At 47.9% G+C, this 15741-nt stretch overlaps 1 protein-coding gene across 3 annotated transcripts in view; it reads right to left on the bottom strand.

Moving 5' to 3' along the window:
• LHFPL2 (LHFPL tetraspan subfamily member 2) overlaps positions 1 to 15741 on the bottom strand; it is a 145933-nt gene that overhangs the window by 123816 nt on the left and 6376 nt on the right. For all 3 annotated transcript variants that reach the window (XR_006786737.1, XM_045847990.1, XM_045847991.1), the window contains exon 2: positions 9508 to 9588. The gene's annotated coding sequence lies outside the window, so the exon portion shown is untranslated. The remainder of the gene's footprint in view (positions 1 to 9507; positions 9589 to 15741) is intronic.

The following is a 15741-nucleotide window of genomic DNA, read 5'->3' as shown; positions in this document are numbered from 1 at the left end:
GTGGCAATAACTACCACTTACTGAGTCCAGGTATGCCTCACACAGTCTTTTGTCACTTCATGTAACAGTTCTACAAAGCGGGTATGATTATCCCCATTTCACAGAGGAGAAAACTAAGCCGCAGAGTGACGAGTGATTTGACTAAGGTCATAGGTCTTGTGAGTGGGGAGAGGGGCTGGGTCTTCCCCACCGCAACACGAGGCTGAGAAAGGCTGTCTCCCAAACACTTTCTTCTCCAAAGAGCCTGACATACAGCTCTCTCATGTTTGTTAATCAGTTAAATCCTTAAACAGGCTGCACAGTCACCAAACAAAATCCAGTCCTATGTGTTTAATCATTTACCTTTTAAGGCCACAGACAATAAAAGCTGTTTAGATTCAGGGTAAGCCTGGCTGCCTGTTAAGGAGGGCAACTGGGCTCCAGGAAGGACCAGAAGGCACGACTGAGTCATCCCTGGAGCCTGGCCCCACTGGAGGAGGAGCGTGGTCCTCTGGTGAAGACCCCAGGTTTTGGCCTTGCAAATGGAGTGATTAAACCGGGCTCATGGTCAGGGATTTGATCCTGATTCTGGGGAAAGCGCACAGCAAGTGAGGCCATCACCTAGAGCAGGGGCTGCCAACCTCTGGAGCATGAACCCAGTACCAGTCCAGGCCGGTTAGGAACCGGGCCGCACAGCAGGAGGTGAGCTTGAATGTAATGCGCTTGAATCATCCCGAAACCATCCCTCCCCCTCTCCAGTCTGTGCGAAAACTGTCCTCCACAAAACTCGTCCCTGGTGCCAAAAAGGCGGGGACCGCCGACTAGAGAAAATACCAAAGGTATAAATGGCAGGAAAGACAGCCGGGGCACATCAAATACGTCTCTGATTGGTGTTGTAAAAACAGGAGCAAGATGCCTGCAAAATCACCACAAACTTGGATTCTTACTCTTCTACTCCCTATAAAAATGTACATGCATGATTTATACCTTATTTGAGGAATAATTAATGAATACATATATACTACTTCACTTTACAATAAGAAAATTACAAATATGAACCAATCTTCTAACATATTACATTTTTATAGCAAGCTGGAACCCTCCGAATACAGAATTCCATTATATTTCAGCTTTTAATTTTGTAGACATGAACACTACTACATAAATCTCCATTAATATTCTTTCCTGCCACTGTAGTTAGTCCCCCAGATTGCTTAAAAAAAGAAAACTACTGAATTGAAACTTCGTATGCAATAAAGTAAGTAAACAAACAGAAAGCGCATGCCTGCATGAAGAGACAGTGTGAAGCACTCTGCTCTCCAACGTGTGCTTTCCGCACCGCCCTTCATAAACGCTCCAGGCTCACGGCGGGGAGCCAGGCAGCCCCAGCTCCCTGATGCCTGAATCCTGAAGAAAGTAATCAGGTTCTCCCCACACGTAAACGTACTCAAGAGACCAGCTATCCGGAATATGCTGTTTTTTTTATCAACGTATATGTATTCTTAAAAAGTCAATGTGTTTGTTATTTGCATGGCTTTGCACAAAGAATATTTTGGGTTCATGCACAATATTTACTACTCACTTCCAAAGTGCAACACTAGAACCGTCCATCAGGACAGGCTCACGGGTGGAGAAGGACACAGTGCGGCGAAGGCCCCCGTGAGACGCTCCAGCGCCAGACCCCGAGGGCACCACCACGAATCACCTCCCAAGGCCCGATTTTCACCAAAAACAAAGTAATCGTCACTGCCGCTGTGCAAGATTAAGTATAGTCTTTTTACTCCAGCTCTAATAATCTGGCCGGTGGTAATCATTCTTCCTGCTGCTCCGGAGACCTGGTCAGAGACACCTCTGGCCTGCAGAACGCCTGCCTGCCTTAGATCAATAAGCCCTGTGATCATTAATACAGAGCAGAAGCCAATAAACAGCCGATTCTTTCTGTAGTCATCAATCAGGGTTAGCCTTGAGCTTGTCACACGTCCACCAGGAGACTGGACGTCCACTGTGTGTTTCCTGGAGAGAAGCAAGGAGACATCGCACGAAGTCCGCACCAGCAGGAGTGAAGTGAGCCAGTGAATGGGACTGCTGGGAGGAATGGATTTCCAGAAGGAAATGGGCTGCCCCACCCCCACCAAAGGTGGCACAGAAATTCCACCTGAAAGTGGTCAGTTGCCAAGGGTTCCAGAGGAAGCACACTCACCACTGGACATCAGAGTCATGTGGTGAAGCCTAAAGGTCAATTTAAAGTGACAGCCGCCCCCACTCCAGCCAGGACCAGAGTGGGTGGATGAAACCAACCAATGGCACCTCTTTGGTTAGTGTTTGCGAATTTAAACAAAATTCCTTGATGTTACACATTCTCTTTGGCAACTTTTCATCTTGAATTAAAGTCCTATGACTATTATGAAATTTTAAACTCCCTTGTAATGATAAATCTTTTTTGTGAATTAACTTTTGGGAAGTTAAATGGGGAGATAAACCGACAGCAAGGCCTGGCCGTACCAGCTTAAAAGCAGCAGCATGGCTGACCACCGGGGCTTTCTAAGCACAGCACACGCATGACTTGGTTTGCTTGGCAGACGCCGCCGACAGCAGGGCTACAATTTCCAAAGTGAGGCTGGGCAGCAGCAGAGCTCCTGATTCACAGCTGGTGGGACCTATCGGTGCAGACAACTGAGCCCTCTTGACCCTCCAGTCACACCCATGGCATCGCGCACACACGTGCACTTCTGCACACAAACTGCCTGTTTGATGAGCTCCAAGCAGCATGTCCCACTGAAAGGGAGACACTGGGCCACAAAAGGAGAGCTGGGCTCCCAGCCGTTGGGAGAGGGGCAAGTTCAAGCCCTCCTGTTCCACAGTTGCCTTCATTCATCCAGGGAGGCTGAGCAACTGCGGCCATCACTTCCCCACAGCCCAGGCTCTGCCCAACTCCAGGGGCCCCACGGAGACAGATTATCACCCACACCCCACACCTGAGAAAGTCTGTCTTCCCCAACAACGTTAAGGAATCAGTTTAATCTTGCTACATCTCAATTTCCTAAGCTATGTGTAACCCCAAGAAAACCTCAATTTCGTAAAAGCCACTTGGCACCACTTCTTACAGACTTTTCAGCCTATAAAAATAATCTCCAAGAGCACTGGACTAAGAGTAGGAAGTCTTATCTTCATTCATATCATTCACCCACCCAGCAAGTGCATATTAAGCACCCAATACACTCCAGGGACCAAAGGCATGATGGTGAATAAACAAGATAGACAAGAGTCCCTGACCTCATGGGGTGTTAATCAAGTCACTTAGTGTCATTAACTGAAATTAAAGGGCTCGGACAGGAAGCTCTTTCAAGTCCCGCCCAGCTCACCTATTCTCCGCTCTGCTTTGGTGCCAAGAGGGGACTGAAGCATTCTGGAATGTTCTACTTCCCTGAACAGATGCTATTTTTATTCCACGTCCATACAGCTCGGGCTGCAGATGTGGGACGTATACCCATCCTGCCAGGCACAAACGACTCGTTTTCATCCCAGTGTTTATCACCGAGTGCAGCCCTGATCTCGCAGGCCCCTGGCATGCCCATCTCAGGCTCCTTGGCACAGGGGCCCTCACAGCCCTATTCCTTCCACATGGAGGAAATCTGGTCCCTTCAGATCAAAACTACAGAAAAACAGAAGCAGGGTTGCCAAGGCTTCCTCGCATGTTGCCTGGGTTTGTTTATTTCTTCTTCATCAACTCACATCATTTCTGACACTGCATCTCAACTTCCTGGACACAGTTAGAGAGAAAAGCTTTTAAGAGGCACTGAAGTACAGCCAACTTCTGATTAGCCCCAGTAATGAAGGGAAGGAACAGCACGTGGCCAAGGCAGGAGGGCTCTCGCCTCCAAGTACTGCAACGCAGCAGAGACTTTCCTACCGGATATGGAGAAGCATTAGCGAAACAAGTGAAAAGCTGCCCCTCCCAACACTCCTTCCCCGCCCCCCTCCCCATTCCCCTCGGATAACATTGCAGGAAAACACTTGGCTGGAGTTCTATCTACCTTCTGGGAGTTCCCATGGCACCACATCCACCCAAAAGGGACACAGCTAGAGTTGCCATCATCCACTTGCACAGGGAAATATCAGCTCTTGAATCAATTGGGGGGGGGGTGGGAGGAATAGATTTTCATAAGCACTATACAAACCAAGGCTATGATGAAATGCACTTAATGGTGGTTAAGGATTTTAGTAGCACATCTTAAGATAAGTTTTCCTTTTTTTTTTTCAGAGCTAAGTTCACAAATATTGGGCAGAAATGCATACAGTCAAGAGGGAGAAGCTGGACTAGAAAGCCCTCAGACGTGAGACAGCCAGAGTGCCGACGACCATGGGTGTGGAACAGGCTGGGCCCACAAACACCAGCAGGAGGCAGTGATGTAGATGGCCGGGGCCTCCGACCTTTCTGATCACAGGCACAGGCTCAGGCCTCCGGAGGCTACTTGACACTTTGCCTACGACTGTTTCAGACACAAAAAGAGCCCTTTCCATCCACCCGCCTCCAGTCTCCTCCAGCTCCCACCTCCCTTGCCCTGCCCACCTTGGTCACTTTGCTCCCTTCAGAAAGAAACCAAGCTGCTTTGGGGAAGGGTGCCAGCTGCTGGCTGGTACAGAGTTATCTATTCAACACACTTCCTCCCCTCCTGTTGGAGGGCACTTGGTCATTCACTTCTTCCTCCTCTTTGCTCTGTTCCTTCTAATTACGATCACTGAGGGCTCAGTTTGAAAGTCAGCAGTGCAGACACAGAATCCCAGATCCCCCTTCCCTACTGGGAGACCTAAGGCAAGTCACACAACCTCCTGGGCTATACTCCCTTCTCTATAAACTCAGATGGAAACCCCTGCCTGCTAAGCAGGACTTTGTGAGGCAGCAGAAATGAATGGTCACTGCCTACAGAACCGCAGCCATGAGAAAGCAAGCTCTCACCATGCCGCTGACTCCCCACCGGGCGGTGTAACACTTTGAACGCTGCTCTGCCCGGCTCAAAGGAATTCGGTGACCATCATGCAGCAAATACAGGGTCCGGCACAAATAATGCCCCCTCTCTATTACAAAATCTTTTACTACAAAAGCATATGCATGGGATTCTGTAACAGAACAATATACGCCACACTCAAGCACACCACATGACATCTTAGGGGAAATGTTCAAATTAAGACTATAAATTATTACACCTACATTATTACCCTAGCAACCGCACTCAAGCAGGCATTACTCCTGCCAGACCCTGTATATGAAAGACACCACCCCAGCTCTAAAAGAGTGCTCTTGTCTGGAGGATTTTTTTATTTCCGGTGTGAATGTCAGGTTGCTGAGCAAGTGGCAGAGGGGTGTGGCAGGACCTATAGCAACCATGTTAAGCCACAAACTCTCCACTAGGGCAGGAGAAAGGCCATGCTCCTGACGCCAGGGCCCTGCACGATCGGCGTGCCTCCCCAGCCTTGCCTGGTGCCCCGGAAGGAAATGGCCAGCCCCTCTGAGGCTGCAACCCAAAGGCCAGCTCGCTGTGATAAAGATCTCAAAGGAGCAAATTAAATCATCCCCTCTGCCTTTTATTCCTTGGTAACAACCACAAAATTAGATGAAATGACCTCCTGCTCCTCCAATTTAAGGCCGATTTTATTACCTTCAACCCCAGTTCTCTCTCTTTTGAATGATAGGAGACCCTGAAGACCCTCAGGCCAATGGGATTAGTAATTGCCGCCTTCTTCCTCCGGGCTGGTTCCAGGCCGGCTCCCCGAGGGCGCTTCTCCTTCCCCCAGGGTGGGGTCACAATCAGTTCAATCTTCATGCTTCAGAGACCTCCCTTAGAACGAGATCAAATGTTTCCCCACCCCTGCCTGGTGCTCAAAGGAGCAGCAGCCCCTTCACACTTGGAGCATTGATGTCAACTCAGCCAGAAAGGCGAAGGCGGAGGGAGGAGGTCACTGATTAATTGTCCACCAGGCTAAAACCAGGGCCACTCAAACCAGCACCTTAGGGGGCTGGTCACCCCCATAAAACATGATGTGCACTTTGAACCAGGAGCAAGGAGAATGAGAACTGTGTTCCGCAGCCCGCTGGGGGGTGTGTGTGGGGTGGGGGGCGGGGGGCTGAGGCTGTTTGTTTTCTTTTCCAGATTGCGACCAAAAAGGGTGGAAGGACTTCTCTGCAGCAACCCAAGACAGGCAGATAAAATGCAGGCGAGGTGAGCACCCAGGCCTGCCCACCAGGAAACACAGGACGGGGAAAGATAAGCATGAATGGGTCGGTCCAAAGGGAGCCAACATCCTTCAGCTTTGAAGAAGGAACCCAGGAGAACAAAATTCTGGAAGGCTCGGAGTCTGCTCCACATAAGGAATGCTCTAGAGAGAAAAGGAATCTTTTAAAACAGAGGGTATTTATTGTTTGTTTATCATGAAAAGAAATGGAAGAGGAAGTTTTTTCACTCTCTTTAGCCTATTTGGAAAAGTTACGTATATTAACTAGTCATCCAAAGGCTTCCTTCCAACTCGGGTCCATAATTGTTAAAAGATGCTAAAAAACAGGAAACAGTCATTTCTAACTGAAAGAGGACAACAGATTGATCAAAACAACACCTTCAAGCCTTTCGTAAAGCAAAAGTCTAAGATATTCCATTTAAAACCAACATTTCCTGGAAGCAAGGACTTAAAAGTTTTCTTTCAAATCAACAAAACAGAGTGGATAAGACAAATCAGCCAGCAAATCACGGCCCACAAGCCACCTGATCAAAGTGAAAAGCGGCTCCCAAATGAGGCACTGACTTCGCTCTGGAAACGGAAAAGCAAACTCTTCCCAGAGATGTCAGTGCCTGGGTGCAGCCTCACAATGCAACACGAAAGCTTGTTCTGGAGACTTTGCTTCTTTTGTAAGAAGAACAAATAAAGCTTTCACCTGAAAGAACCAGACACCCGAGTGGGGATGTGCCTTTATTTGCTGTGTGTGTCTGTGTGTCACCAGCCGCAGTCTGGGTTCTCAGGCATTTCAACAATAATGCAAATCGCCAGAGCGCAGTGTGTTCATGACACTGGAGACTGAGACCAGCAGACCAGCTGCTGTATCCACTAGTTGCCTTTGCTCTGACTGCCCTCAAATGTCTACCCTGGACACGAGGGACCCATGCTGGACAATGTTCTTGGATCTAAGCCAACGCTCCAAAACAGCTATATCTCACACATACTCTCTCTTTCTCACACACACACACACACACACACCCTGATACACGAATTATGCTGCGGAGGCACTGGCAGTCCCATCTCCGGAAACAGTAAGCGTTTCACTGCATGAAGGAAGAGCACCATAGTAGACGTTCAAATCGCAGACTCCAGGAGCTCTAAGGAAGTCCGGGCACTACGTCACTTCTTGGCTTTTCTCACTATGAGGATGTGGGGCAGCCCAGACCTGACTAGAGAGCTGTAAGAAGTTGTAATCTGTGTGTGAGAGCCACTGTGTGGCTACCAGCTTGGTAACTTGGTGACTGTTTTCCAACCTGATGAGAACTGTATTCTAAAGTAAGGGGCGCGCTGAGGATCCCATCTCTCCTGGAAGCCCGACAAGTGGCTAATTCTTTTTACTTCGTAAGCACCCGCCTTGTGCTCGGCAGTGTGAACACCAGACAAACCACCTCCTTGCCTTCGGTCTCTGCACAGATGGTGCAACACAAAACACCGAGTAATACCTCAAATTCCAAAACCTACTAAAAAGCTAAAACACACTTATATTTTAACATCTGGGCTTTTAAACTGCAATTTATTTTCTTAGTTCATTTTTCAAGTATGACAGACGAACTGATCCCATGGAGAGTGGAAATTCCTGGGGAAGAACACGAACAGGGTCAGCTGAGAGTCAAATTTCTTGGACTGCCCTGTCTTTCACGAACTCGCCTCCAAGCAGCTGCACAACTGGGCTCGGCACCAGGGCGGAGCAGCCGCGGCTACGTCGCTGCTTCTCCACGGGACCTGTCAGCTGGTGCCTTACTAGGCTGTGGAAAGCACATGCAGAAACCAAAAGATAAGTTCTTTCTCTTTGCACTCGCCCAAACAAAGCAATGGGAAAGGCTGAATAAAAAGCCAGTGTCCATGTAAGGTCAGGATAAGGAAGCAGAGGCAGAAAGTCGACCACGCTTTCCTAGGTGAGCGTGGTCTTGGTTAGATTTAAGTACACCCCCGCCCCCAGCCTCCATGAACCCAGCCACCCACCAGTTTCTGAAAGGACCAGGCCCAACATTCAGATGAAACACCACCCTGGGGGCTGCTACTCCCAACCCCCAGGATGAAGCAAAATGGGGTCAAGCCAATCAGCTCACCTCTCAAAGAACTCAACGCACTAAGAAGTATGGGGAAAACAGAAATGCACTGATTTAAAGGGGTTTTATTAAAATTACTTAAGCCTAAACTGTGTTTTAAAACCCATGCTCAAGCCCCTTCCACTGGGTTGCTAACTGGGAAAGTCTATTGCTTACACCTTTGCTGCCCATCCCTGCAGGTCCACGTGCAACCGTCGGGCCCACCAGGGCTCCCAGGGGCTAGCTGACAGCTGCCTCCCCCAGGGCTGCAGGCTCTCCCTGAACACATTACTGCTCCGAGACCTAGCGTCACTCACTACCCAAAGGAAGACAATGACACGACGACGCCTGACTTCTCCTTTACAAAAGGAGTAAGAACCTAAACTCCTGCTGACATACTCCAGGGTGGGCAAAAGCAGGCGTGCAGTTGTTCGTACGGAAAAATACCCACAAGTCATGATGATCACAATAGCTTTATTAACTGTGTTTCGAGTGCTCACAGCTGTACACCTACTTCTGCCCACCCCTGTATATTATGATAAATTCTCAATTATGTGTGGTAATGTGAGCAAACATCCATGTAATTAATCCAAAAAGTCACTCCACAAATCACTTCCTTGGTTTAGGAATACATTAAGATTTTTGTGTGTGTCATAGTGCAGTTTACTAGGGCATTTTTTCCCCTTACACTAAGTAACATTCAATCATTTATGGAAAGTCTGTCCCACACCAGCAACCATGGTAGGTGGGAGATGGTAGCAAAAAAAACCCCTCACAGACCAGAGTAAAAGATGAGCACCTACAACTAAAGCTTGCAGTATGGCAAGTGCAGTATGTTACATGAACAGAGAAACAGACAGTCTGATCAATAACAGGTGAAATTTGGGCAGGGCCTGAAATGAGGAAAAGGGATTCTAAAGCGCCAACCAAAATGGAGGCGGAAGGGTGCCCAGCAAAAAGCAAGAGCCTGAGGCGGTAAGAAGGCCAGCAAGGCCCAGGAGAAAGCCAGCTACGTGAACACCTTCGCCCGATCATTCACTTGCCACAGGGGCAGGGGACCATTCACACATTTTGAGGAGGACTGGTGCCCGACATCTAAGGGCTTTCCTTCACATCAGTGAGAACTTCGGACGGTTGTCAGAGTGCATCGTCGTGGCCAGAGTTCGCCCACAGCCAGCCTGAGCGTGAGGAGGTCCCAGAACCAACCCCTTACCTGTATGATGAAAAGGAACACTTTAATGAGAGGCAAAGCCGCAGATCAGCTGTGAACTCAAGAGACTGCTTCCCAGTTTACCTGCAAAACAACAAGAATGAGCCATTTTTGTGAGTCTGGAGCAGCCAGTCTGGTAACAGTCCCAGGAGAAACCTGCAGACCACACACCGCAGGCTCCCCGGTCTCAGAGCAGAAACCTGCCCAGCGTTAGGTGGCCAAGGGGTTGAGTCGGAGACCCAGGTGAGAATCCTAGTGTTATAACTCAGTGGCAGGGTGACTACGCCAGTCTTTGACCTACCTGTGCCTCAGTTTCCTCCCCTGCAATAGCTACCTCACAGAATGATTAACAAAGCCTTCTTTATGACAGAAACCATGCCAAGCCGATAGTGGCATGGATGTGACAAGTTCCCTGGGCTCAGGGAGCTGACCATCCACAGAGACACAGAAGTTCGTGGGTATTAATCGTGACCGTGACGCAGCTGGCAGGAGCTGAAGTGGGGAAAGCACAAGGGGGCAAGGAGCCTCTGCAGAGGCACAAGCTGATCCCAGAGACGTCAAAGGAAGCTGAGAACTCCTGGAAAATTTAAGTGTTTTTTATGGATGAGACAGCAAGCATGCACTAAAGCACACTTCCTAAGGGCCATGGGGTTTCAGAGGAGTAAAGTCTTTTTCTTCAAAAATGACTTGGGAAAAGACTCTCTCTGTGGAGGAGAGCAGGTATCTGCTGCTGGCCAAGTCCGCATGTGAAGCAAGTACAGAAACAGGACCATTTCCCGAGCTTCTCTCTCCAAATTAAATAGACTAGCCCTGACCAGAGTGGCTCAGTCGGTTGGGTGTGTTGGGTGTCATCCGGCAAAGTGAAGGGTTGCCGGTTCGATTCCTGGTCTGGAGACAAGCCTGGGTTGGGGGTTCAGTCCCCAGTCGGAGCACATCCGAGAGACAACCAATCAGTGTTCTCTCTCACACTGATGTTTCCCTCCCTCTTTTTCCCTCCCTTCTCCTCTCCCTAAAAATAAACAAAATCTTAAAAAAATTAAATAGACTTTAAAAAGAGCAGCATAATCCCAAGTACAATTTTGGTGTTTAACCTTAATTTTCACATAAAAATCTTTCTATTTCAACTGCAAGTTTATGTGAAATGACCATATTAGATAGAAATATGCCAGACACATCATCAAGGATATTCAAGTCCCTATCACACGCACACACAGTAAGTGAATGAGAATCAATTCCGCCTAGTGCCATCCCCGCCCCCCCCCGCCCCCCCACCACAGGCCGGTATCCTGGGCTTTTCATGAGCTGCCCCAGACACCTGGTGCCTCCAGTAGCCCTCGGTGACCCAGTACCCAGCCCTGCCCTCCTTGCACCATACACCCCAACAAAATCACACCCTCAGTGAGCTGATCTCGAGAAGAATTTTATGAAATTATTCCTACTAAAGTATGACTGACTAATATACTACCTGTACTATGGATGCTTACATGTTGAATAAGAGGCTTGAAGAAAAACATTTCACCCAAAATCCTCCCATGGTAGAATTTTAGGAACAACAGTCAGTGAGTTCCACCTTTTAGGTAAGAACCCTTCCTATAACCCTCCAGTCCCATCGCACTGACCATTTCCCACTTCACCTGCTTCATAGGCCGACTGCCCTACGGTGGGGCTGGGATGGACCCTGTGTCAGCAGACATGAAGGTTAACATTGATATAGTGATGTGGAAAGTCGGCCCCTCAAACTGTCAGTTCACACGGATCAGAGCCAAACTGCCTGTGGAGGGTGAGGGGTCCTTCATTCATTCCCGGTCAGCATTTACTTAGAGAAGGGGCATGCGCTATCCCCAGTGTCTGAACTAAAGTCGGGGAGAAAGGGAGAAAAGTTGGCCTCGAGACATTCCTAAGACCTCTACAGAGGCCCAGAGCTTATAGCCCAGTTTTTTCAAGAATGCCCCAGAGCACTCCATAATCAGTGTCTGTGAAACCTTCCTAAAAATAACCACTTCAGAAACCTGACCTCTCACCCTGCTGACAGAGGACTCCCTGATGTGGTCCCATCCAAGCAAGATAACAGGCTCTCTGTGAGAATAAAAGCATGTGTCCAGATAAAAACAGAAGTGGAGCCAACGGGACGGAAGCCAGCCTTCACCCCCAAGGACCCAAGAGGCCAAGTGAGAACCGGGAAGGGTGTCCCCCCACCCTGCCAGGGCCACAGGCCCAGGTGGCTGTGTTTCTAAGCCCATGTTTCTCTATCCCAGTGCTTCTAAAACCTGCCTGATAAGAACCATCTAGATACTTTGTTTAAAAACACTGACTCCCAGAGCCATTCTAGGCCTACAAAGCCAGGACTGCAGGGGTGGGGTCTGAGAATGTATGGTCTGGCCAGCACCCCAGCAGAGCCTCAGGCAAGTTTGAGAAATAATGCTCCAAATGAAACAATAGGTAACTTTTTAAAACTTTGTAATCACATAACTTCAAAGTGCTAGGGTGTATGAGAAAAAACAGGCTTAATTGGAGGAAGTTAGAGCCTTCTTTATCTATTTACAATTATGGAATATAATCAACATGTAATGAGGAAATTAATGTAACTACAACTTAGTAAAACAAAACCTCTCCCTTTAACTGTATCCTGCCTGGTCAGCCCGCCATCACCTCCCTCCCTGCACAGCTACTCCCTCCCGATGGCTGGTACAGGCCCGAGGGGAAGGGGCAGGACTGAAAGCCTTCCGCCTCATCCCAAAAGAGACCGGCCCCAAGTAGCAGGCAATCAATTCCATGTCGGACCCCACAAGCACCATCCTGTTTTCGGCCTGTCAGCTTTCAGCCTCCAGATGACCTTTCCACAGTCTAATTCACACCCCAGCTTTACAGGAAGGCTTGCCACTCATGCAGTCCACGGGACCAGCAGCATGGACGTCAGGGGAGCTCCTCAGAAATCCAGAACCCCAGGCTTCACCCAGGCTTGCTGAGTCAGCCTGCACTTCAAAAAGATTCCAGGTCATCCTTTTGCACATTCCAGTTTGAGGAGCCCTGCTTTAAAGCATGCAGAGTGCCAGTGTGGGACTTTACCCCCACCTGCAGGACACCCAGGTCAGCAGCGCACCCACTTATGCTCCAGGCTCAGAGAGACCTTCCTCCCTCCCACTCTGTACTCACGTCTTGTCAGCTTTGGTTTGTCTTGGGGCAAAATCACCAATAGCACAGCCCAGTGACCAGCTGACCATCCAAAGCCCAACTCTTAGGCAGTTAAAAGGAGGCTGTAAGTACTGACCATCTCTTACATTCTCATCTGGCTCTTACATCTGCGCCCCCTTAGAAGGCAAGAAAGTGCACCCAGGACCATAAATCAGTAGCGACAATCCAAAATCAAACAATACCATGGAATGCTGGCTCCCTTGTTCCAGTACAATGTTAATGAGGTCAAGGTCATGGGAATGATTAGCTTCCCCTGTATCTTGGCACAGACTCCAACCCTCTGGCCTGTGGTTGCCTACAAAGGCTCGTGCACCCTTGGTTACTATGAGGACTCAGAGAATGACAAGGGGAAGCTGAACAGAGAAGCACCAGTAAAAGACTCAAAGAACTTGAATGACTAATGAGCAGAAAGTATCAAGGAAGAGCACACAGACCAGAGGGATGGCTGACGTGACAGATGACCGGGTCAGAATTCAACGTTATTGGGGCAGGCCGAGCAACCTGCCAGAATGAGAAAGCTGAAACTGCACAAGAAGAAATGGGAAGTCCATGGTCAAGATTTTAAAAATCAAATATGTAATACATTAAAAGAAATCTAACCTAATGGTAATTCTTATTTAAAAATGTTTTAAAAAACAACCATGCAAGTTATGTTGACTGTGTAACTGCTTAAAAAAATAGCATACTCTCAGCATCCATGAATCTAGTTCCCAGACCACAGGGAGCTGCAGCCCCCAGGAACATACTTGATCAGACCACCATTATGAGTTTGCCGCCCACCCACCACCACCACTTGCGTTCTTAACGCTCAGTGTAGCCTCTTCAGGGCTGCAGTTCTTTTCGCTGGTGGATTATAGTTAAACGTTCCACACATCCACTTAGCTCCCTTTGATGCTGCCCTTTCTTTTCTAATCAAGAAGAGAACTACAGACCTAAGTACAAGGTAGAAAAAGCACGTAAACAGACAAGACACTTTGAGCACACCCATCTACCAGTGACCTATAGTCACCTGTGCAGGCCGGCACGCTGGGCTACATATTCCGGCCCGAATCCACGCAGAATCAGTCATTAGGTCGGTAAATTACTAGTTTCCACTGCAGAAGAAGCCTGAAAGGACTACTATGAGAATGAGCAAATGACAGAGTAAATGTCTGCTCAGACATACTTCTCTATGTAGAATCATCTAGGAACAGACAGTTAGCCATCTAAAAAAATGGATGTGATTTTAGATTGTTTTTAAAGTTGTGAGCCATGTTTTGCTTAAGTGTATATTTCATATACAAACAGTAGTCATTTATTTAAAAAGGAAGACTGCTTACTGGTAAGTTTGGAAGTCTCAGACTACCCAGTCTATTATTTTTAATTTCAGAAATTTTCATTCCTTTGTAAGCTATATAAATGTCTAATCACTATGTTGTACACCTGAAACTAATATTCTATGCCAACTGTAATTAAAAAATAAAAAGCAAATAAAATGCAAAAAAAAATTTTGATCTCTATGGGCAAAAGAAAAAAAAATTTTAATTTTGAAGAGGCTAATTTGTCCTGAATCAGCGTGTGCTGGGCACCACTTACTGAAGATTAAACAAGGCCGCTGTCTACACGGTTACGGCCATCCTTAAACCACCAGCCCAGTGCCTCACAACTGCAAAACAACATGTGAAACTCAGCCCAACTGCAGCCTGCCCCAGGAAGCTTGAACTCCAGGTGCCCTTGACAACACAGCTCAGTGTGGAAAGAAAATGCTGAACAATAGACTCAGCAGAGGAAAGAGAGCCCCTCCGGTTTTCCAGGCATGTAGAGAGGCTGCTGCTACAGGGGTGTATCCCATCTCACTGCCACTTCCAGTTCTCTGAAACAGGGAAACAGTTTTTTAAATGAAAAAGACAATCCAACATGTCAGTACAGTTCATGTTTAATTCAGTACTTATCAATCAAACAGGTGTTCCCACATTTAGATGTAGAAGCGAAACCCACCTCAAATCACACTGCACTGTCATGAAAATGTGCAAAGCACACCTCCAACAAAGAGTGGGCTCTTCCCCACTGTTGCTGTTCAGAAGGAGCTGCCCCACTCTGGCTTTGGGACCCCGCACCCGGTTCTGGTTCTCGTCCCCCCCTTCCAGCATTAGTAAGTTTATGCAAATAGAAATTTGAATTTCTTTTTAAAGACAGAGACTTGTTGCATAATGGATGTACCACAGATGTTAGGAGATATACAGTGTTGTGACCAAAACTGCTGATACAGTTTTGTACAAAAAAAAAAAAGTTAACTGTTTTGTTCTGATTTTAAAAGTAACATGCTACTTACCGAAAATCTGAAAAACAGAAAAATAAGAAAACAGTCACTAGTCCAGGATAACTAGTTAAAATTTTAGTCTGCATTCTTCCGGCCTGTCTGTGGCTACCAGTGTTCCTTTCTCAGCACCCCACATAGGCAGGCGTCGGTGAGACGTTACTGCTTCCCACACAGACTGACAATGATTGATGCCCACCCCCGCCCCCGCCCCCGCAGTCTCCCCCACAGCAGTAAGGAATAATGGTTTGGTCATCCACCAGTCAAATACTGTGCCTGCAATTCCATGAGCATTCATTGGGGCCTACTTTGCACTCTTACTTATCCCACAAATGAATGAAGTTCAAATTAACAGTGATAGCCCCCACAGGCCATATGGTAACTTCAAATAAAAAGGCGGAAAAGCCTTGTCCCTCGAGGACAGGAAGACAAAAGTTAGGCCACCTGGCACAAGTTCTTGAGGTTCTGGGTGAGAGCCCCTGTTCTGGTTTGCAGATGGCTGCCTTCCTGCAGAGTCTTCACACTGAGACCAGGAGAAACCCGATCACCCTCTCTAAGCTGGAGTAATATTGTTGAGAAGTTGCTGATAAAGACCTGAGAGCCACAGATAGGTGTACGGCTGCCCACCAGCAATCCAGGGTCCCTGAGAGCCTATGCACTTTTAGGATCTGAGAGACTCAACCCACAACAGGATGCTTTTAGTTCCACAAGCAGGGAGTGCTTTACAAGGCTGCACACCAACTATGGAA

The sequence above is a fragment of the Phyllostomus hastatus genome, unplaced genomic scaffold (genome assembly GCF_019186645.2).
Source record: "Phyllostomus hastatus isolate PE091 unplaced genomic scaffold, TTU_PhHast_1.1 phas_contig_58, whole genome shotgun sequence".
NCBI classification, from domain to species: domain Eukaryota; kingdom Metazoa; phylum Chordata; class Mammalia; order Chiroptera; family Phyllostomidae; genus Phyllostomus; species Phyllostomus hastatus.
The sequence above is the reverse complement of the archived record's forward strand: the minus strand, read 5'-3'. Positions and strand labels throughout refer to the sequence as shown.